This window comes from Scylla paramamosain, chromosome 22 (assembly GCF_035594125.1).
Source record: "Scylla paramamosain isolate STU-SP2022 chromosome 22, ASM3559412v1, whole genome shotgun sequence".
Classification (NCBI taxonomy): Eukaryota; Metazoa; Arthropoda; class Malacostraca; order Decapoda; family Portunidae; genus Scylla; species Scylla paramamosain.
In genome coordinates this window covers 1,007,501-1,030,000 of record NC_087172.1, presented here as the reverse complement: position 1 = coordinate 1,030,000, position 22,500 = coordinate 1,007,501, and the positions used below count along the sequence as shown (strand labels likewise).

At 41.7% G+C, this 22,500-nt stretch overlaps 1 protein-coding gene across 2 annotated transcripts in view; it reads left to right on the top strand.

Annotated features, from left to right (window-relative positions):
• The window catches only part of LOC135111404 (somatostatin receptor type 5-like), a 191,339-nt gene that overhangs the window by 96,072 nt on the left and 72,767 nt on the right, over positions 1–22,500 (top strand). For both annotated transcript variants that reach the window (XM_064024658.1, XM_064024660.1), the window contains one exon: positions 4,191–4,223. The gene's annotated coding sequence lies outside the window, so the exon portion shown is untranslated. The remainder of the gene's footprint in view (positions 1–4,190; positions 4,224–22,500) is intronic.

Below are 22,500 nucleotides of genomic sequence, written 5' to 3'. Positions count from 1 at the left end.
TCTCTCTCTCTCTCTCTCTCTCTGGGCGGGGGTACGCTCCTATGTCACTTAATAATGAGACATGAGAGAGAGAGAGAGAGAGAGAGAGAGAGAGAGAGAGAGAGAGAGAGAGAGAGAGAGAGAGAGAGAGAGAGAGAGAGAGAGAGTAAATAACTTTAAAAGAAACACAAAAGTCGTGAGAGACGAATTTACCAGAGAGAGAGAGAGAGAGAGAGAGAGAGAGAGAGAGAGAGAGAGAGAGAGAGATGCAGTGACTGGGACAGAGATTCATAAATATAAGAGGAAAGAAAGAGAAAAAAAGAAAAATATGAAAGGAAGGATGGAGATGGGGAGGGGAGGGGAGGGGAGGGGGAAAAGGAAGAGAGAAAACGAGGAGCAGGAAAAGAAGAAGAAGAAGAAGAAGAGAAGAAAAGAAGAAGAGAAGAGGAGGGATGAATGGATGGTCGGAGGAGGAGATGAAGGGAAAGAAGGGAAGAAGGGAAGGAAAAGGAGAGAGAGAGAGAGAGAGAGAGAGAGAGAGAGAGAGAGAGAGAGAGAGAGAGAGAGAGAGAGAGAGAGAGAGGAAAACAGGGAAGAAGAGAGTGAGGGAGGGAAAAGAAGGGAAGGGTAAAGGGAAAAAGGGAGGGAGACAGAAAGGAAAAGGAGGGAAGGAGGGATGGAGGGAAAGAAGGAAAGGAGGAACGGAGGGAGGGATGGAGAGAAGGGAGGGAGGGATGGAGGGAAAAGGAGGGAGGTGTGTGACAAATGAGGTAAAATCTGGCGTGCAGGTCTGGGCCAACTGTCCATAACTCACGCCTCTGTGTGTGTGTGTGTGTGTGTGTGTGTGTGTGTGTGTGTGTGTGTGTGTATGTGTGTGTGTGTGTGTAAAGATGTGCTTGTGTGTATATATAAACACATAAAAAGGAACAAATGCACACACACACACACACACACACACATGTATCCATCATACTAGTGACTCACTAAGCAAAACTATTAATGCAAGAAGCAAAAAATAAAAAAACAAGATAAGAAACTGGAGAAGAGGAGGACGACGAGGAGGAGGAGTAGGTAGTGGAAGAGGAGGAGTAGGTAATGGAGGAGGAGGTGGAAGAGGATGAGAATAATAAGTAAGGAAAGGAAAAGAGCAAAAACTCAACAAGAGAGGAGGAAGAGAAGAGAAAGGAGGAAGATTAGGAAGAAGAGGAGGAGGAGAGGGAAAGAGCGCGAATAAAAAGTAAGAAGAAAAAAAAGTACTGATAATCGTGAGAAAGAATGAAAATTATTACCAAAACAAAACACACGAACAATTCTTGGCAAAGTTTACTCTCTCTCTCTCTCTCTCTCTCTCTCTCTCTCTCTCTCTCTCTCTCTCTCTCTCTCTCTCTCTCTCTCTCTCTCTCCTTTTACTTACTTTCTCCAAGACGGAAATAAAAACAAACTAAATTGCTTCAAGACCCAAACAGAAGTACTCCCGCGGACTCTGCCCCGCGCCGCCTTCAGGGACTTACAGAAGGACCCTGGAATGGGATATATCAGGGCTCGCGGTTGCTTGGGAACGGGGGGCGTGGGGCGTGAGACAGGCGTTGGTGTCCTAGCGGGGTCCGAGGCGTAGGAAGCGAAAGGAAGATAAGGATTTTGTGTCTTGAGAGTTGTGCAGAAGTAGGATGTGAATGAGAAGGATATGAAGGAGACTGAGGATCTTACAAGCGTAGGATTGGGAGGTAAAGAAGAAGAAGAAGGGGAAAGTAAGTGAAGGAGGTGAAGGATTTTAGAAGCAAAGGAAGAGAAGAAAGGCGAAGGATTTTAGACTGTGGAGATATGAAACGTAGGAGTCGAGACGAAAGGAAGCAAAAGGAGGCGAAGGATCTTTTGAGGACTTTTGTAAGCGTAGGATCTCTTGTCGTAGGATGTTATAAGGATTTCAGAGTGAGTGAATAGATAGGTAACAGGGTTGTGGTGGGGGATTGAAAAGGGGAGTTGCGGGTGTGTAGAGGGCGTGGAGAGGGCGTGAGGTGCATGGTGTCTTAGAGAGAGAGAGAGAGAGAGAGAGAGAGAGAGAGAGAGAGAGAGAGAGAGAGAGAGAGAGAGACGGGGGGGGGGGTCGCTAAGGAGGAAACAAGGTGCCAAGCGCTGAGCTATTCTTGATATTTCATATTTTTCTTTTATTGCTTGTTCTTGGTGGTTTATACACACACACACACACACACACACACACACACACACACACACACACACACACACACACACACACACTACATGTAAGTGAGGTAGGTTTGTACTTTACAGTGTGTGTGTGTGTGTGTGTGTGTGTGTGTGTGTGTGTCCTTTTAATCTCTTGTACATCCGATATCTTGTCTGCTTCCATCTCTCTCTCTCTCTCTCTCTCTCTCTCTCTCTCTCTCTCTCTCTCTCTCTCTCTCTCTCTCTCTCTCTCTCTCTCTCTCTCTCTCTCTCTCTCTCTCTCTCTCTAAGTGAATATGGGTCGTATATCTTCGCTATGCATAGATTGCCAGAATTCATCTCTCTCTCTCTCTCTCTCTCTCTCTCTCTCTCTCTCTCTCTCTCTCTCTCTCTCTCTCTCTCTCTCTCTCTCTCTCTCTCTCTCTCTCTCTCTCTCAAATCAACACAGTGGGAGTGACCAAGGAGGCATTAAAGAATAGACACAAACAAATAAACAATGAAAGATTTACGGTCCACGAGCAGGAGGAGGAGGAGGAGGAGGAGGAGGAGGAGGAGGAGGAGGAGGAGGAGGAGGAGGAGGAGGAGGAGGAGGAGGAGGAGGGGGAGGAGGAGGAGGAATACATCGTGAGAGAACAAAGAGCAAGATCGTAAATTTGCACAATTGAATTAATGGTAGTAATGTGTAAGTACGTACGCACACACACACACACACACACACACACACACACACACACACACACACACACACACACACACACACACACACACACACACACACATGGAATGATTTACGTATTTATGAATGTATATAGCCTTTCTCTCTCTCTCTCTCTCTCTCTCTCTCTCTCTCTCTCTCTCTCTCTCTCTCTCTCTCTCTCTCTCTCTCTCTCTGTCAGTGACACTCACCATTTCGCTAATGGCACTGTCACCCTCTTTCCCTCCCTCCCCTCTCCCCTCCCTCCCTCCCTCGTGCCTTCTTTTACTCTCCCTCTCCCCACCTTCTCCCTCTCTCTTCCTCTTCTCCCTTCCTCCTCCTCCCCCTCCTTCTCCTCCTCCTCCTCCCTGACATTCCCTCTATATAGTTTTTCCTTCTTCTCTTCACCACTCTTTATTCCTTCTGTTTTCTTCTTCCTTCTCCTCCATTTTCCTTCTTTCCTTCCTTCCTTCCTTCTGTTCTTCCTTTTCCTAACTGTTTTGGTTTTCTTTCCTTCATTAACTCTCTCTCTCTCTCTCTCTCTCTCTCTCTCTCTCTCTCTCTCTCTCTCTCTCTCTCTCTCTCTCTCTCTCTCTCTCTCTCTCTCTCTCTCTATATACCCGTGCCGATTTTAGTGCCGGGAAAGCAGGAAACGAGAGAGAGAGAGAGAGAGAGAGAGAGAGAGAGAGAGAGAGAGAGAGAGAGAGAGAGAGAGAGAGAGAATCACTGTACAAATCAGAAAAAAAGCGTAAATAAATGACGATGATGATGATGAAGGTCGTAAAAATGATAACATGACAAGAATGGGAAATGTGATGAAGGAGAAGAGGTAGATGGAGAGAAAGGAGAAGAAAAAGGAGAAGGAAGAGGAGGAGAAAGAGATTACTGGAAAACATGATAATAGGAAAGAAGGAAAAAAAGAGAATGAAAGACGAGACATTTAAAAAGAGAAAAAAAAGAGAAATTGTAGATGAAGGAAAAGGAGAAAGGAGAAGGAGGAGGAGGAAGAGAAAATTACTGGAAAACACGAAGATAGAAAAGGGAAAAAAGAAGAAAAGAAGGACGAGGCAGTTGAAAAGAGAAATGAAGATAGGTAACAGGAGGAGGAAATGGAGAGGGACGAGAGAAAAAAAAAATGAAAGAAGGTGATGAATAGAGAGAAAAATAAATGAATGAAGGGATAAAAATACTGCAAGGGAAGGGATGATGAAGGAAAGGAGAGGGATAAAAGAGAGCATAAAATGGAGGAAGAATGGAAGGGGGAACTCTTAAAATTGTTCATTATCTTCTTTTAGTCAGCCATTAAAAGTAGTGTCTCTCTCTCTCTTTCCAGATCACATCAAAGGCAGACAACTCGTGACTCCTGGTAAGTGTTCTGGACTTTTCAGTGACTTTTTTTCATCGATAATTTGTTTTTATTACTGCGTTTTATTAGGGTCGGCAAAATATCGTTTTTTTTTTTTTCTCGTAGTCTCTTGCATGTTTGAGTATTTGGGTTCTTTTACTTCTTATTTTTATTTATTTGTTTATTTATTTATAGTATGAAGGACACTTGCCATTTTATTCTCTCCGCTGTTGTTGTTGTTGTTGTTGTTGTTGTTGTTTTTCTGGATTGACAAAATAGTTGCGTTTTTTTTCTATATCTTTTAGTATGGATGTCTTATTTATTTCGTTATCTTACTCTCTCCTCTATTGGTAACATTTAAATTTTTTTTTTCTAACCAAGATTGGCAAAATAGAGGCTGTTTTTTTTTTCTGTTTATTAATATGGATATTTAATTTCTCTTATTTGGCATCTTACTCTTTCTTCTCTCGTATTATTCCAGAATCAGAAAAATAGCAACGTTTTTCGATCTCTCTGTGTGGTTATTTATTTTCGTCAATACTAAAAAGAAGAAAAAGACGGAAGGATATAAGAATGCTCAAATTTTGTTTAGGAATTGAAAGGGTTATAGATAATGAATGGAGAGTTATTTAGTATTGTTTTAAATCTTTATCTTCTTTTTTCGTGATATTTAACTGTTTTTCTTCCATACTGAAGGGAAAAGCGGAAAGAAAATAGAAATATGCACAAATGTTTAAGCATTGTGGATAAATTTAATATTTTCTGCTGATAATTATAATCTTTCCTATTTCTTCGTTAAGTTATGATGGCTTTTATTCTTGTCATTATTTTCTTTTGCCTTCACAGAGAAAAAGGAAACGCCAGGAAGATTCAGAAATATAAGAATTTTATGAAAGAATTTAATTTTATGATAATGCGTAAATTACCTTCTATTTATGTTTTGTGCCTTCGCTAAAACACACAGGCAAATGAAGGAAGGAATTGGAAGAAAGGAGAAGATTGAAGCAGATTTTATGGAAGAATTAAAAGACTGTGATAATGTGAGGTGTTTTTTCCTTTGTTTTCATATATAATCTATTCACTTTCTTTTTCTTCGTCCAAACACAAGAGCAAATAAAGAAAGGGATTACGAGGAACAAGAAAGAGATTTAAAAACAAAAAAGGATTGAAAAGTTTAAGATGGACAGTAATATTTGAGGCAAGTAATTGTTCTTTCTTTCTTTTTTATCAATGTGTGTGATTCACGATCGTTTTCTGGGCCATTAAAAATGAAGGAACGAGTAAATAAATAAGTAAAGGAATTTTAAGTGAATAAAAAAAGCGTGAGGTTTAGAAAAAAGCTAAAATTTATGATAGACAATGATGTTTTTAGCAAGTTTTATTTTTCTTTGTTTATTTATTTATATATTTATTTTATTTCTATGTGCATAATTTACGATTATTTTCTGCGCCATAAAAAAAAAAATCGAAAGAACGAGTAAATAAATAAAGAAAAGAAACATGAAGGGAAGTAAAAGAAAAAAATAGAGATTAAAAAGGCAAAAACTCGTAATAGATCATGACATTCTAGGGAGATCTTTCTTTTTATATTTATGTGTTTAATTTACGGTCATTTCTTTCCCTCCACCCAAGAAATAAAATGAAAAGATGAAGAAAATATGAACGAAGCGATTTGATCAAGTGAGAGAAAAATATAAATCCTTCTTTAAGACATACGAATAAATGGAGAAGGGAAGATAAGGAAGAGTTGAGAAACAGAGATACAGAATATGGATAAAAAGATATATGACAGCCAGTTTTAGGGACGCCATCTTTCTTTTCTTGACTAAAAGTGTAACGTACGATAATTTTCCTCGTAAAAAAACAAAAAAAAGTAAAATAAAAATGGAACATATAAAGAAAAAAAATAGTAAAAAATATATGACAAAAATTTCAGGCACGCCATCTTTTTTTCCCCTTTTCTATATGTTGCAATGTACGATAATTTTCCTGACCCAATCCGAAAAAACAAATAAATAAATAATGGGGAAGAAAATAAAAAGAAACAGTGTTTAAATGAAATGTGAACGATGTGATTTAAGCAAGTATGTAAAAAATAAAAATATATTTAAGTAGGAGAGTCAACTATTTCTTTTTCTTGACGTTTAATCTTAGTCAGGCGTGAAAAAGTGTAAATAATGCTACAAGGAAAATTATGAACCAAACAACTTAAGTGAACGGTGAAATATATTAGATTTTTTCCACTAAAATTATGGCTTCTTTCTCGCGATTCTGAGAGAGAGAGAGAGAGAGAGAGAGAGAGAGAGAGAGAGAGAGAGAGAGAGAGAGAGAGAGAGAGAGAGAGCAGGAATTTTCTTTCTCATATTTTCTTCTTCCTAATATTAAGTGTATATTAATATTACCTTCTTTTCTTCGTATTTTCTATTGCGATATTGTAGAACGTAGCCAAATGTAAGAGAGAGAGAGAGAGAGAGAGAGAGAGAGAGAGAGAGAGAGAGAGAGAGAGAGAGAGAGAGAGAGAGAGAGAGAGAGAGAGGATAATTGATGAGACCACAATGTAATAAAAATACTTTATTGGTTTGAGTTGAAATGATGTAAAATGCACCTGAACTTTTAGTAGAGAGAGAGAGAGAGAGAGAGAGAGAGAGAGAGAGAGAGAGAGAGAGAGAGAGAGAGAGAGAGAGAGAGAGAGAGAGACCACAATGTAACAAAAATACTTTCTTGTAGTAAGTTGAAGTTCAGTTTCAGTAGAATGTGAGAAACTTTTGAACTTAATACATTTTTTCATCACTGTTCGTAACTTATTGTAAAAAAAAAAGAAATTAGGAAAAGTCAAATAATAAAAAAAAATGAAAGAAAAATATATATTGATGGTACTGAATAAGTTAATAATAGAAATGAACGCAAAAATATCCTCCTTGTTTTCTCCTCAATTAAAGACATTTTTTTTTCAGAAGCTATTACAGTCACGTTGCGGAGGAAGAAACGTTAAAAGAGAGAGAGAGAGAGAGAGAGAGAGAGAGAGAGAGAGAGAGAGAGAGAGAGAGAGAGAGAGAGAGAGAGAGAAAGAAAGAAACAGTGGCAGTAATATGAACGTGGTGTAATTAGTAATAAAGTTAAATTATGGGAACAGAGCTTGTCATAAAGTCATTTTCTGTTCAACTTTTTGAGAGGGGGGAATTAAATTATTTTTCACTAATTTTTCCTTCTTTTTTTCTTTTCTTTTCTTTTTGGCTTGACCACCGCACTTATTTTCTGTACAGTTCAAAAGTGAGGTAGAAAAGTAACGTTATGAACCTTTTATTTTAGCACCAACGAGAGAGAGAGAGAGAGAGAGAGAGAGAGAGAGAGAGAGAGAGAGAGAGAGAGAGAGAGAGAGAGAGAGAGAGAGAATTTAATTTGAACAAAACTTCGCCTCGTATTTTCTAATTTTGTCTATAAACTACTACTACTACTACTACTACTACTACTACTTCTACTACTACTACTAGAAAACAACAGCACAAAAACAACAGCTATTACTTTTACTACCACCACCTCGGCCACACTGACCACCACCACCACCACCACCACCACCACCATTACCCCATCACGTAAATCCAGAAATATTACTGATGCATAAAACCGCAAGCCTTATATATTAGCGCCGCAATGCTGAGAGGGGGAGGGAGGGAGGAAGAAAATATTAAACTCTGTAGCGAAGGGAGGCAACGTTAGGCGGCCTTAATAATTAGTATCCTTATAATTAGAGAAGGGAACGAGCGGGAATCAAGTTATTAGTAAGTTTTGGAGGAAAGAACTGAGGTGGTATTACTGTTATTTTTCTTTATTCAGTAGTAGTAGTAGTAGTAGTAGTAGTAGGAAGAGTTTGATAAATATTATGTAAGGAAATGGGACTTGGGAGAGAGAGAGAGAGAGAGAGAGAGAGAGAGAGAGAGAGAGAGAGAGAGAGAGAGAGAGAGAGAGAGAGAGAGAGAGAGAATACCATAACAGAGACACAGACAAACAGAGAAAGAGAAACAAAGCTAACCTAACCTAACCTAACCTAAGCTAACCTAACCTAACCTAACCTAACCTAACAAACCTAACCTAACCTAACCTAACCCTACCCTACCCTACCTTGCCTCACCCTTCCTAACCAACCGTGACCTTCCCTACCGTACCCCACCCCACCCTACCCTACCCTACCCTTACCCTACCGTACAGTACCTTGCTTTACCCTTCCTACTCTACCGTAACCTACCCTACCTTACCCCACCCCTCCTACCTTACCCTACCCTACCCTACCATAAACTCGTATTCCTGTATATATCTGAGGAACGGAAGATGGTGTTGTAAAGGCATTCTGTCCCGCTCTCTCCCTCTCACACACACGCAATACACACTACCCGGGTAACAGAATTGTGTGTTTCCTCAAATATATTCGTGTGTGTGTGTGTGTGTGTGTGTGTGTGTGTGTGTGTGTGTGTGTGTGTGTGTGTGTGTGTGTGTGTGTGTGTGTGTTTCATCAGTGTGATCCATCAGGGTGGAATATATTACCCATATTTACATAGCGGCGTGAGGCCTACAGGTTTTAATGAGAGAGAGAGAGAGAGAGAGAGAGAGAGAGAGAGAGAGAGAGAGAGAGAGAGAGAGAGAGAGAGAGAGAGAGAGAGAGAAACTTCATAATGGTAAAAAAGAAAGAACATTGTAATTAAAAGATATCATCAACTGACTTATTTACACACATCATTACACACACACACACACACACACACACACACACACACACACACACACACACACACACACACACACCACCTGTCCCGCCCACAAGGTGCCATCCCGCCCCAGGCACTCAAATGGCACTCTCATAAAGGCCAGGTGTAGATAATTCACCTGGTGTGCCTTGCTGCGCTGTTCCCGGTGCCAACAGAGGAGTGACACTGTGCTGTAATTAGGGATGAGAAGTGCCGGGTGATTATATAGTTATTATACGGTGAGGAGTAATATGTGTACTGCTATTACTGCTTCTATCATTACTCCTATTACTTCTATTACTTGTGTCCTTAATAGGTAGTACTTTTACTGGTGTTATTTTGAGGTTTACTAATATGTTTTTACTACTATTTCTACTGCTGCTACTATTTCTATTGCTGTTAATGGTGGAGTTACTATTACTACTACTACTACTACTACTACTACTACTACTACTACTACTTTTTGTTTTATTGCTGTTGTTTTTACTGCTACAACAATAATGACATTACTACTACTACTGTTACTATTACTACTACTACTACTACTACCACCACTACCACCACCGCCACTACAGCCACCACCTTCACCACCATCATCATATTTTCCCGAGCAAAGTCGTACCTTGAGCTTTTAAATAAATGTAGACCGGAACTTCTCCGCGCGCCACTCTGGAAAGTTTGAGCTGAAAGTGAAAGTTTGAAAATGTTCTCGGCAGCGAATTTTGTATTTCTTAATGTTACGTGCCTCCTGCTGCTACTACTACTACTACTACTACTAACACCACTATATCAGTAAGAGTCAGTTAGTCAGTCAGTTAGTCATTTAGTTATTAAGTCAGTCAGTCATTAAGTCAATCAGTCAGTCAGTCAGTCAGTCAGTCATCAGTTCATTTAGTTAGTCAGTCAATCAGTCAGTCAGTATCATTATTAACACTACTACTACTACTACTACTACTACTACTACTACTACTACTACTACTACTAAGAATAATCCTCAAATGCGTGTCACCCGTGAGGGCATAGTTTTTCATATTTGAGGCCATGAATCACCCCTCTCTCTCTCTCTCTCTCTCTCTCTCTCTCTCTCTCTCTCTCTCTCTCTCTCTCTCTCTCTCTCTCTCTGGAGATGAAATAAATCCTATCCAAGCATTTCACTTTAGACAATCCATCACATTTATTTTACTGAGGCAGAGGCGAGTCTCTAAGTCTTAATCCTCTGTCCTCCTCCTCCTCCTCCTCCTCCTCCTCCTCCTCCTCCTCCTCCTCCTCCTTCCTTTTCCTTCGCTGGGTACACTTTTCCTTTTTCCTCATTTATTCTTCTGATTATTTTACTTCACTACCTTCTCTTACTCTTCCTCCTCCTCCTCCTCCTCCTCCTCCTCCTCCTCCTCCTCCTCCTATCTTCATCTATCCTCCATAAACCTTCTCCGTTTCCTTCTTCCTTGCTAACATTTCTCCTCTCATGCATCCTCTTCTTCCTTTTCCTCCTCCTCCTCCTCCTCCTCCTCCTCCTCCTCCTCCTCTTTCTCATCCATTCATCTTCCTTACCCATCCTTGACCCTCCTCCTCCTCCTCCTCCTCTTCTTCTCACCATCTGGCACCATCTACACCACCCTCCCTCCTCCACCACTATCACTAATACCTACGTTTTTACCTCCCCTCTTCCACCACCACCTCCGCTACTACTACTACCAGTCTCCCCCTTCTCCCTCCGCCCCTTCCTCTTCCCCGCCAGTGGAGAGAAGAAGCATCGTTATCACCGTCATTATTACCATCATCACGGGTCAATGGCGTCATGGCTTGAGAAAATATTGGTCTTCACTTTCCAATGAGAGGGAATGAGAGGGCTGGACGCGCCACCAAAACCTGCACTTACCGCTCTTTCTGCCAGATTTACGCTGCCCTGTATGACCTCCAGCCCCCCTCAGCCTTTTCACCGGGATATGCAGGGAGTGAAAATATTGAGGAGAGTTTGAGTAAATACCTGTCTGTCTGTAGTGGTGGTGGTGGTGGTGGTAGCGGCTGTTGTAATAGTGGAATGGTTGTTGTTGTTGTGGTGATAGTGGTAACTGTGTAAAGTCTGAGTAAACGTAGGTCTGTCCTTGTAGTGGTAGCGGTACTCGTAGTAATAGTAGTAGTAGTAGTAGTAGTAGTAGTAGTAGTAATAGTAGTAGTAGTAGTAGTAGTAATAGGAATAGTTTTTTCTTTATTTATTTTCACCATTTCTCGATCTATCTATCTATCTATCAATATGCCAGGCCAGCAATCGCCCCGACACACACACTGTTCTCACTCTTAGCCTCGTCGGCCCCTAATGGAAAGAGAGAGTCTCGTGGACCACCGTGCTACATCCCAGGAACTTCGGCATAGCGCAGCTGCCTACACACATCCCTAGCAAGGCCAGTCAGCAAACAGCGGCATAGAGAAAAAAAAAAAAATTAAATATATAGTTTCTCCAATTCCTAATGAGTAAAATGTTTATAGATGGCTGTAGAATAGAAAAACAAATCTGAAGGTAGTTTGTAGTTAAGAAACGATGCGCCACGTAGCAGTGAAAGAGTAGGAACATACAAAAATAAGCGTTGGTGCAGAAAGCCATCAGGCCTACACGTGGCAGTCCCTGTAAGAAACGTACCTCCCCATTTCTACCTATCATCCTCATCCATAAATCTGTCTAATCTTCTTGTAAATCTCCCTAATGACTCGGCACTAACAACCTGATTACCGAGTCTATCACATTCATCTGCCACTCTATTTGAGAAACAATCCCCTCCTATCTCTTTTTTTAAATCTAACTTTATAAAGCTTGAACACATTACTTCTCGTCCTGTCCTGCTTACTGCCGCTAAGTTTTGCTTGTGTCACCCTTGTTGCATCCCCTCTGTCAGGTTTCCGAGAGAGAGAGAGAGAGAGAGAGAGAGAGAGAGAGAGAGAGAGAGAGAGAGAGAGAGAGAGAGAGAGAGAGAGAGAGAGAGAGAGAGAGAGAGAGAGAGAGAGAATTATTATTATTATTATTATGTATATGATTTGCGCTTAAAATGTTGACAAATTTCACTTTATCTTATCAGTTGGATTCGAGCAAACTTAGTTTTTTATCATTGAACTACTACTACTACTACTACTACTACTACTACTACTGTGTGTGATCATGTTCTTCTATACCATCTTCCTCTTCCGTTCCTCTTTCTTCCCTTACTTCAATATCCTCTTTTCTCCCATTCTCATTTCGCTTCTAAGAGGAAAAAGAAGAAAAAAAGGAGTAGGAGGAGAAGAAGCCGATCTTTTATCATTGCGAGTTAAATTATGCGAAGCGAGGCTGGGCAGGGAGGGCTAGGGCAGGGCTGGGTCTGGGTCTGGGTTGGCGCGGCTCCTCCTCCTCTGCCGTCGTACATTTCCCTGTTAAATATCGTACTCTGGGAAAACTGTCCCCCTCTTCAGCGTAAGTCGTAAAGAAAAGACGAGAATAAAAGAAATGAAAACACTTGAGATATATAGTAAACTCTCTCTCTCTCTCTCTCTCTCTCTCTCTCTCTCTCTCTCTCTCTCTCTCTCTCTCTCTCTCTCTCTCTCTCTCTCTCTCTCTCTCTCTCTCTCGATTCTGCGTAAAAATGGTGATTAATTAGGAATATTATTATTTTTTGTTAGATTATATATATTTTGCTTTCTTTAATCGTCATCATCCTCTTCTTCCCTCCTCCTCCTCCTCCTCCTCCTCCTCCTCCTCCTCCTCCTCCTCCTCCTCCTCCTCCTCCTCTTCCTCCTCCTCCTCTTCCTCCTCCTCCTCCCCTTCCTCCTCCTCCTCTACTCCTCCCGTTTGTTGTTCATCGATAAGTGGCATGTCTTTTCCCTCTCTCTTCCTCCTCCTCCTCCTCCTCCTCCTCCTCCTCCTCTCATCCCCCTTCCTCCCGTGCGTGGAGAGCTGCCAGTCCCTCCCTCTCCTCGCTTCCTCTTCTCCCCTCACTCTCCCTCTCACTCTTCCTCTCCTCTCTCTCCCTCTCTCTCTCACTCTTCCTCTCCCTCGCTCACTGCACATGGCCGTCGAGTTGTAGTGATGTGTCTGTCTGGCTCACTTTGTCTGTCCGTCTGTCTCTGTCTGGGTGTCATGTGTGTGTGTGTGTGTGTGTGTGTGTGTGTGTGTGTGTGTGTGTGTGTGTGTGTGTGTGTGTTTCGCTTCACTTCTTCGGCTTCTCTTCACTCTACTTTCTTCTTATATTTTTTTTTCATTTTCCTTTTTTTGTATCACCCTTTCCTTTTCTTTTTTCCTCTTTTCTTTCTTGTTCCTACTCCTCCTTTTCTCTCCCCCACGCTACTTTCTTTTTAAATTTCTCTCTTTTGTATTTCTTTCATTTCTCTTCTCCTTTTCCTCCTCCTCCTCCTCCTCCTCATCCTCCCCTTTTTTCTCCTCCTCTGTTTTCTCCTCCTCTATTTTCTCCTCTATTTTCTCCTCTGTTTTCTCCTCCTCTATTTTCTCCTCCTCCTCCTCCTCCTCCTCCTCCTCCTCTTCTTCTTCTTCTTCTACGCCATTGGGAACTGATTTTTTCCTTTTTCCTTTTTTTTTGTTTTCCTTGATCCCTGAAACGTTCAAAGATACATTCAACTTTCTCTCTCTCTCTCTCTCTCTCTCTCTCTCTCTCTCTCTCTCTCTCTCTCTCTCTCTCTCTCTCTCTCTCTCTCTCTCTCTCTCTCTCCCCCACAAGCATCAGTCCACCATTGTTTGCCTAAATGACTCACGTTCCGCTAAATAATTCCATCTCAAACTCCGGTGGCGTCCCTTCAGGCTTGTAATTCGGTAATATCCGAGGCAGCGGCCCGGTCAGGCACAGGGAGCGGGCCAGACCTCACCGGGACCTCGCCAGCCTCCGTGTTTGAGCGGCAAAAGTGGAAAGTTCCTTCACTTTTATTACCGTTCACTGGCTTGCTGAGACCATTAGGCAGACAGATGGACGGAAAGACAGACAGGACTGCCTTTCATTTCAGCCGTCCTTTAATTCCAAAGTCCTTCATTTAAAAAGTTGTTAATTTCAAATCTTTCTTCAGTCTAAGTCGCCCTCTAGTTTAAAAAGTTTGCTTCAGGCGTCTCTGTTTTCTTTAGTTCAAAATCTACCTACGTTTCCTAGCCGTCCTTCAGTTCTTAAATGTAATGTCACGGAGGTAGACAGGTGAATAGGTAAAACAGGTAGATAGATAGATAGATGGACATCCAAAGCGCCTGTCAGTTCTTTGCAAACAGTGTAGTTTAAATAGACAAAACAGACAAAAAAGTGAACCTGTGAACTAACTTTTGAGCCTATATAACTGAGTCATACAGAGAGACAAACATATGCGGAGACAGACAGACAGACAGACAGACGACACTCACACACAAAACACAGCACCTAACCATCACTCACTCATAAATTTTCTAAAGCCTTTGCCATTTCAACATTTTATTTTTCAGTACTATTAGATGATTATTTAAACTTTTAAGTCTGATCTCTTAAAAAAATCATCAAGTCATGTACTGTATCTAGAGAAATCCTAGGTTAACCCTTTGACTGGTACAGCTTCTTCTCAGCTTGTTATCATTGTCTGGTGTAAGTTTAGATATTGATTTTGAAAGACAGCACTCTCAGTAAAAGGTATTATTGAATGTCTAATAAAGGTTTTTAATACTTGTAATTTACTTTTTGATGAGTAAAATTGCCCAGGGTTGGAAATTAAATAACATGGGCCATTAGCTGTCAAAATTTTAAAGGTCCTAAATATCCTCCAGTCTTTCCTTACAATAAACTGACTTTCCCTAGAGACCATCGGGCAAGCAAAGGTTAAGCAACAAATCAATAAGTCACATACCCTATCTAGTGAAATTCTCAGTTAAAAGTCCCTAGTTTCATACAGTCTTTACGATACACTGACTGCTTCAAGAGCCCATCAGGTCGTGAAGGTTAAGAAGCAAACACCGCGCCGTCTGTCCTGTCCTGGCGTGTTAAGAGTTTCCCGGAGCTCAAGGATTTCCGATAGCGCGAGGAGGAAGCAGGTAAAGCCAATAGCAGACTGCAGTTTTTAGTATTATTGGACTTTGAACACTAAGGACCCGAGGACTTGATGCTCCCTTCACGCTGCAGCCAGGTGGAGTGTGTGGAAGTGGAGTGATGAGCGGAGGGTTGAGTTACGCTTGTCTGGTACTGAATATTGCTGTGTTCTATGTTGCTCATATATTTATCCTTCTTAATAATAGATAGTCAATGAATTAATTAGAATATATATAAAAAAGACTTGCTTGTTTTTTCTCTCCACCGAATGAAAAAGAAAGGAAGGAATTCCAGAGAAAGATGCAATTCGGAAATTGAGAAATGCGGGAAGGAAGTAAATAAAAAAAAAAAAAAGTGTAGCAAGAAAAATGTGAGAAGTTGAGCTTTTAGTGCAAGAAAGTTTAAGTGATAGAAAATAATATATATAAGTAATTACGCGTGGGAGATGCGAAGAAATTGAAGTATGAACGTGAGAAGCAAAAATGAAGCAAGAAGTGATGCAATTAATGTTTCGGGGAAAGTTTGGTGAAGAAAAATGAGGTAAAAAGGCAAAAAATAAAATGGCTGCGGAAGATCACTTGAAACGAGAGAGAGAGAGAGAGAGAGAGAGAGAGAGAGAGAGAGAGAGAGAGAGAGAGAGAGAGAGAGAGAGAGAGAAAGAAAGAGAGAGCTAAAACTTTCTCCCCATGTATTAAAGCAACAAGTAGAAAAAAACAAACTGGAAACTAAAGAAAATTCAGAATTTAACACCTTACATGCAAGAAAATAAATAAATAAATAAATAAAATCACAAATTCCATCACAAGAACACAAGAAAATAACGGAAGCTGCAAGAATCCATCAGACCTACACGTGGCAGTCCCTCTATAAAATATACCTACTTATTCCCACTTATCATCCCCACTCACAAGCTTATCTAATCCTCTTGAAGCTTCCAATTGACTCTGCACTGTCTCCCGGCGCCGATACTGGCAGGTAAGCGAGTAATTCAGGTGGTGCAGCCGTGAGTTGCGGCGTAATTAGCAAGTTCCGGAGGCAGTACAGGTGTTTGCTCAGGTGTGTTGGGAGGTGGGGTGTCTTTGCTGTCTTGTGCTGAGTCAATACGGAACTTTAGATAAGATAAATTTATGGATCGGAATGATAGGTGGAGATAGCTAGGTATATGTTATTAGTATGTAAGAACTGCCACGTGTTGGTCTAATGGCTTGATGAAGTTAGGTTTTAAAAGAGATAGAAAGAAATTGGGTATGAAATGGAGAAATATAGTAAGAAAGTATATAACGAGATGTGTTGATATGATAGAAAATACAGGTGGTGGTATATTAATGGAAGACACTCAGTAATCAGGCCTTGTTTGTGTTGAGTCAATAGTGAACTGCTATGCTTGTCTTCTTTTTATGAAATCACCTTAGTTGTTAGGGATGGACATGAAGAAAAAAAAATATGACTAATTTCATCTTTGCTTAGCCCCAGAAGTACATTTTTAAAGAGACTCGCACAAAAACAAAGGTATTTTAAAAAGCTGTACATGATAATGGGAAAAAATTGAAGAACAGTGAAAAGGTTGAAGGAAGATTAGACAAATTTATGGACGTGGATGATAGTGGAAATAGACAGACATGCTTTATACAGAGATTGCCACGTGTAGACCTGATGACTTTCTGTAGTTTTCTTTGTTTTCTTGTGTTCTTTCCCGTTATCTATGGTGGGGACTGGGATATCTCTCTCTCTCTCTCTCTCTCTCTCTCTCTCTCTCTCTCTCTCTCTCTCTCTCTCTCTCTCTCTCTCTCTCTCTCTAGTGATTTCTTTTTATTTCCAGCTTTCTCGTGTATGTCTTCTTTTCCACTATTCTATCCACTATCTCACTTCTCCACCTTGCCTTTACATCTCCTCCTCCTCCTCCTCCTCCTCCTCCTCCTCCTCCTGCTGCACAGTTTCTCCCTCCGCTGCACTCGGGACAAAGTCAACACACAGACTTTCAGGTCCGATTCAAGACTTTCTTCTTATTTTTTGCCCCAATTCAAAACAAGGTCAACTTATTTTATTTGTTCCACGCACACATCCATCTTCCCTTTTACTTCCTCCTCTTCGTTTTCTTTTCCTTCTTTTCTTCTTTTTCTTCTTTAAAAATTGCTAGGTTTCTCATATTCCTGGCATTTTTTTACGTTATTTATTGTTTTTCTTTTTTTTTTTTTTTTTGAGTGATTGTTTTCCTTTTGTCTTTTCTTTATCTTTTTCCTTTAATTCTCCGTTTTCTTCCTTCGTCATTTATCACCAGTTTTTACTTACTCATTTCTGTCTTTTCTTGTGCTATTTCATTTGTTGCTTTCTCACATTTTCTCTTCCAGAATTTTCACTTTCAGTTTTTTCACTCATAAATTTTCGATCTTCTCGTTTTGTGTTTCTTATTTCATTGCATTTCATTTCTTCTTGCTTTACCAAATTTTACTCGTGAATTTTTACTACATAAATTTTCACTCTTATTATTCTCACTTCCTTGTATTTCATTCGTTGCCTTCTCAAGTTTTCGCTCCATTCGTTCTATCATTCTCCATTTCGTGAATAGCTTTCTCATTTTTCCCTCCATTCGTTCCATCTTCCTCCACTTCATCCATTTAATTCCTTGCCATTTCAGTTTCCACTCTCCGTTCCATCTTTTTCAATTTCACTCGTTGGCTTTCTCGATTTTCACTCTTCGTTCTGTCAATTCGCCATTATATTATTTCCTTCCTCAAATATTCCGTCGAATTTTCCCTCTATTCGTTTTATCTTTCTGCATTTCATTCGTTTCATTCTTTGTTTTCTCAATTTTTCACTATATTCATTCTATCTTTCTCAGTTTCATTCGTTGCTTTTCTCACTTAATTTTCACTCCATTCGTTCTGTCTTTCTCTATTTAATTCCTTGCGTTTCTCAATTTCCCTCTATTCGCTCCACGTCCCTCACTCCCGCATTTCCCCTCAGCCCGCGGTCCTTCAGGCTTTCCTCCTTCATGTTTGTAAACAATAGCACGTGTTTGTGAATGCCTGGGGGAGACGTGTGTGTGTGTGTGTGTGTGTGTGTGTGTGTGTGTGTGTGTGTGTGTGTGCATAGTGAAGGTTGAATTGTGGTCTGGGTCATGTGTGTGTGTGTGTGTGTGTGTGTGTGTGTGTGTGTGTGTGTGTGTGTGTGTGTGTGTGTGTGTGTGTGTGTGTGTGTGTCCCCTCTCTCTCTTCTCCCCTCTTCCCTCACGTGTCTATTGAGTCTCCGTGCAATATCCTGAAGCAAACGTGATTCTCTCTCTCTCTCTCTCTCTCTCTCTCTCTCTCTCTCTCTCTCTCTCTCTCTCTCTCTCTCTCTCTCTCTCTCTCTCTCTCTCTCTCTCTCTCTCTCACACACACACACACACACACACACACACACACACACACACACACACATCAGTGAATAGAGAGACAGCCACTCATGTTACGAGATAAAATATGAGAGAGAGAGAGAGAGAGAGAGAGAGAGAGAGAGAGAGAGAGAGAGAGAGAGAGAGAGAGAGAAATTTCTACTACTACTACTACTACTACTACTACTACTACTAATGCCATCACCACCACCACCGCCGCCGCCGCCAACATCCCTTCCAATACTTCGGATACGTCCATCTACACACACACACACACACACACACACACACACACACACACACGATAACATAGTAATGCAAACACTATACGGAAGTGTGTGTGTGTGTGTGTGTGTGTGTGTGTGTGTCTGTCAGTGCGTGCATCGCTGCGTTCGGATCCCAAACACGACTGTGGCTTCGTCTGGGCGGAGGGGGCGAGGGCGGAGGAGGGTCGGCGCTCCCTCAGGTGTTCAACAGGTGAGCGAGTACAGCGTCAGGTTGTCTGAAAGTCCCTAGCCGGAGATCAGATAAAGATGTTAGTAGAGGCTAATTTCATGGGAGTGTGAGGCGCCAGGCAGCTTTAAGTAATGCTGGGAACACGTTACCACCACCACCACCACCACTACCACCACCACCACCACCACCACCACCGTCGCCGTGTCCCCAGCAAACGCTTCAGCGGGTGTTTATTAAAGCAGAGTTGCATGCATTCACTCCCTCACTAAGTCCTTGTCTTGGCCCAAACCTGCGTATTAAGCCCAGAGATCTCCTTTATTACCTCGTGTCTCTGTGTGTGGGTGGGGTGTGTCAGGGGGTGTGTGGGTGTGTCAAGGGGGGTGTGGGTGTGTCGGGGGTGTATAGTGATTGGTGTGGGTTTGAAGCGGGTCATGACAGTTTGACGGGGATGATTGGTCGGCGTTTTGTTGTGTGTGTGACGCCACGGTGCCTGCCTGGCCTGATTTGATGCGTGTTTTATGATGCATGACGGCAGGGTTTGTCAGCGAGTGGTTTGGTATGTGTATGTGTGTGTGTGTGTGTGTTTGTGAGTAAGTGAGCGAGTTAATTAAAGAATGACTGCCTGCCTAACAAACAAACTAACAGAGTGACTGACTGACCAGCAAATTAAATGCCTAACCAACTAACTGACTGCCTGACTGACTAACCGACCTAACTGACTAACAAACTGCCTAACCAACCACCAACCTACCTAACTGTCCGCCTGACCGCCTGACTGAGTGACTGACTGCCGCCCCTTACCGCTGTCGTGTTTCCTTCCCAGCCATTTCCCCACAACCCAGCCGGCAAATGTATGTAAAGAGGATGTGAATAGTAAAACACGCTGAGCTCCGCCATACGTTCACTTTCCGAGAGATAACATCAGATTGTCCCTTACGCCCTGGCAGAAAGGTTGGCTTGATGGGAGAGCGTGTGTGTGTGTGTGTGTGTGTGTGTGTTTGGGGTACGGTTTAGTAGTGTGCCTGTGTCTTAGAGAGAGAGAGAGAGAGAGGCTTGCCATGTAAATATTTAGATTCGATACCAGCGAAGCGCCAGAGTTGACTTAACTCCGCGACACAAACAGGAACAAACGAAACACAAACACCAGAAACAAAACACATAAGCGTAACGGGAAGGCGAAGAGCAGGAGCAGGAGAAGGGGGAGCAGGAGGAGGAAGAAGAGGAGGAGGAGGAGGAGGATCAGTAGAGACAGCAGCAGAAGAACAAACAGACACAAAGCCAGTTAGTAAAAGAATATTACTAGGAAAGGAAAAACTAAAGAGGAAAAGATAATGCAAACGACAGAAACACATGAGTTGGAAAGAGAAGAAGAAAAAAAAATAGAAAACAAGGGAGATAATGAAACAAACACGGAAATGACAAGTGGTGAAACGAACGTAATTGAAAACCAACAGAATGAAGCCAAAAATGAAAGATAAATATTAGTGAAGGAAACATCGCAACACCACAACTTTGGGAAATAACTAGCACAACATTACAAAACTAAAATATGAACAAAAAGTTAAAAAAAGCAAAGAAACAAATAAAAATAAAAATAGCAAACTAAAAGCAAGCCAAATACTAAGAAAAGAAAACAAGAAAACGAACTCTACAACAGCACAACTTTAAGAAATGATAAGCAGAAGACACTCAGCACAGCAGGAGCACATTAGACGCAGCAATAACAGCAATAACAGCAATAACAGCAGCAGCAGCAGAGTAGCAATCCTGTAATGGCAGACGCACGTGCCTCATCTCTTCCCAAATCACTCCACCTCCCCAATCACCTCACCTGCTCGCCTTGCACCGTCCAATCAAGCCTCACCTGCCCTCCTCACCTGCCTCGCGCCTCGTATTGCTTCCATCTCACGCTTATTGCTCTCCATTCACAGCTTCAGGCTTGGTAAAATTTGATTCAAGAGAAAGGTAAGAAGAAATTGAGTCTGAAATAGAGTGGTAGATGACTGGAATAGACTCAGTAATCAGGTTGCCAGTGCCGAGTCATTAGGGGGTTTAGAAGATTAGATATTTATGGATGGGGATAAGAGGTGGAAATAGGTAGATATGTCTTGTACAGGGACCGCCATTGGTTAGTCTGATGGCTTGATAAAGTTAGGTTTAAAAGAGAGACAAGGTATTGGTTCTCAGAGTGATAGAGAAGTGAAATAGACTCAGTAATGAGGTTATTCGTGGCGAGTCAATAGGGGGCTTTAGAAGATTAGAAAGATTTATGGACGGGGATGAGAGGTGGAAATAGATGGGAATGTTTTATATACGGGCTGTCACGTGTAGGCCTGATGGCTTCTTGTGGCTTCCCTTATTTCTTCGTGTTCATGTGTTCTTTTGTACTTTGGTTTATCTTCTTTCATTTTCTTTCTACTTCTTTCTTCACTCTGTTCATCCTGCATTCATTCACTCCACTGCATTTTTCACTCCATTCATCCTGCATTCATCTCTCTCTCCTTCCTACTTGTTTCCTCACTCCATTCATCCTGCTCTCCTTACTGCATTTCTTATTCATTATCATTGTCTCACGTCATTGCACTTCTTTCTCTTCACATTTCCTCAGTTTAACTTGTTCTTCCCTTCTTCCTCCTCCCCTTTTATCCAGCTCTTTACTATTCCCCTCACTTTCTTCACTCAATCATCCTTATGTTTCCTCACCCCTAGTTTCTTACCCTTCCTTGTTATCAACCTCCGTTCTCTTCCCCTTCTTTCCTTTCCTTTCCCTTATCTTCACTTTCCTTTCCTCACTTCACTTCCTCCCTCCCGTCTTACCATCTCCTCCCTTCCTCTTCCTCCTTCCCTCACCTCACCTTCCTCTCACTTCCTCACCTCCACACACTTACCAATATTAGAAGTTTACCTGCTCCCCAATAGGCAGGATTTGAGGGACGCCGCACACCTGAGTCTACACAATTAAGGCTTACCTGTAAATTGCCCCACACCTGAGAAGGCTTGGATTGACCAGGTGAAGCTCAGGTGATTGGGTGCCATTAGGTAAGGTATAAGATTAGAAAGAGAGAGAGAGAGAGAGAGAGAGAGAGAGAGAGAGAGAGAGAGAGAGAGAGAGAGAGAGAGAGAGAGAGAGAGAGAGAGAAACACAATCCTCTCCTCCTCTCTCTCTCCCGTTATTATGATGTGTAATCCTAGAAGTTATGAGTCTAAATCTCTCTCTCTCTCTCTCTCTCTCTCTCTCTCTCTCTCTCTCTCTCTCTCTCTCTCTCTCTCTCTCTCTCTCTCTCTCTGATTTCGGTGATGAAAGTTTTCTCATCAAGTAAAGGTAATGTTTCACGGCTTGGGGAGAGGGAGAGGGAGAGAGGAAGAGGGGAAATACTATTTAGGCTCAATGGAAACCCCGCTGTGGCCTGCTGTGGTGATGGTGGTGGTGGTAGTGGTGGTGGTGGTGGTGGTGGTGGAACATCTTTCCTGAGTGAGGCAAGTAAAGGACATATTACTCTCTCTCTCTCTCTCTCTCTCTCTCTCTCTCTCTCTCTCTCTCTCTCTCTCTCTCTCTGGCCTATCTGTCTTAGTTTGCGAGTTTGCTAAGAGTTTTATTAATGTTTCTGCCCTTTCTTCTTCTTCTTCTTCTTCTTCTCGTTCTTCTTCTTGTTCTTGTTCTTGTTCTTCTTGTTCTTCTTGCTCTTCTTGTTCTTCTTCTTCTTCTTCATTATCCTCAT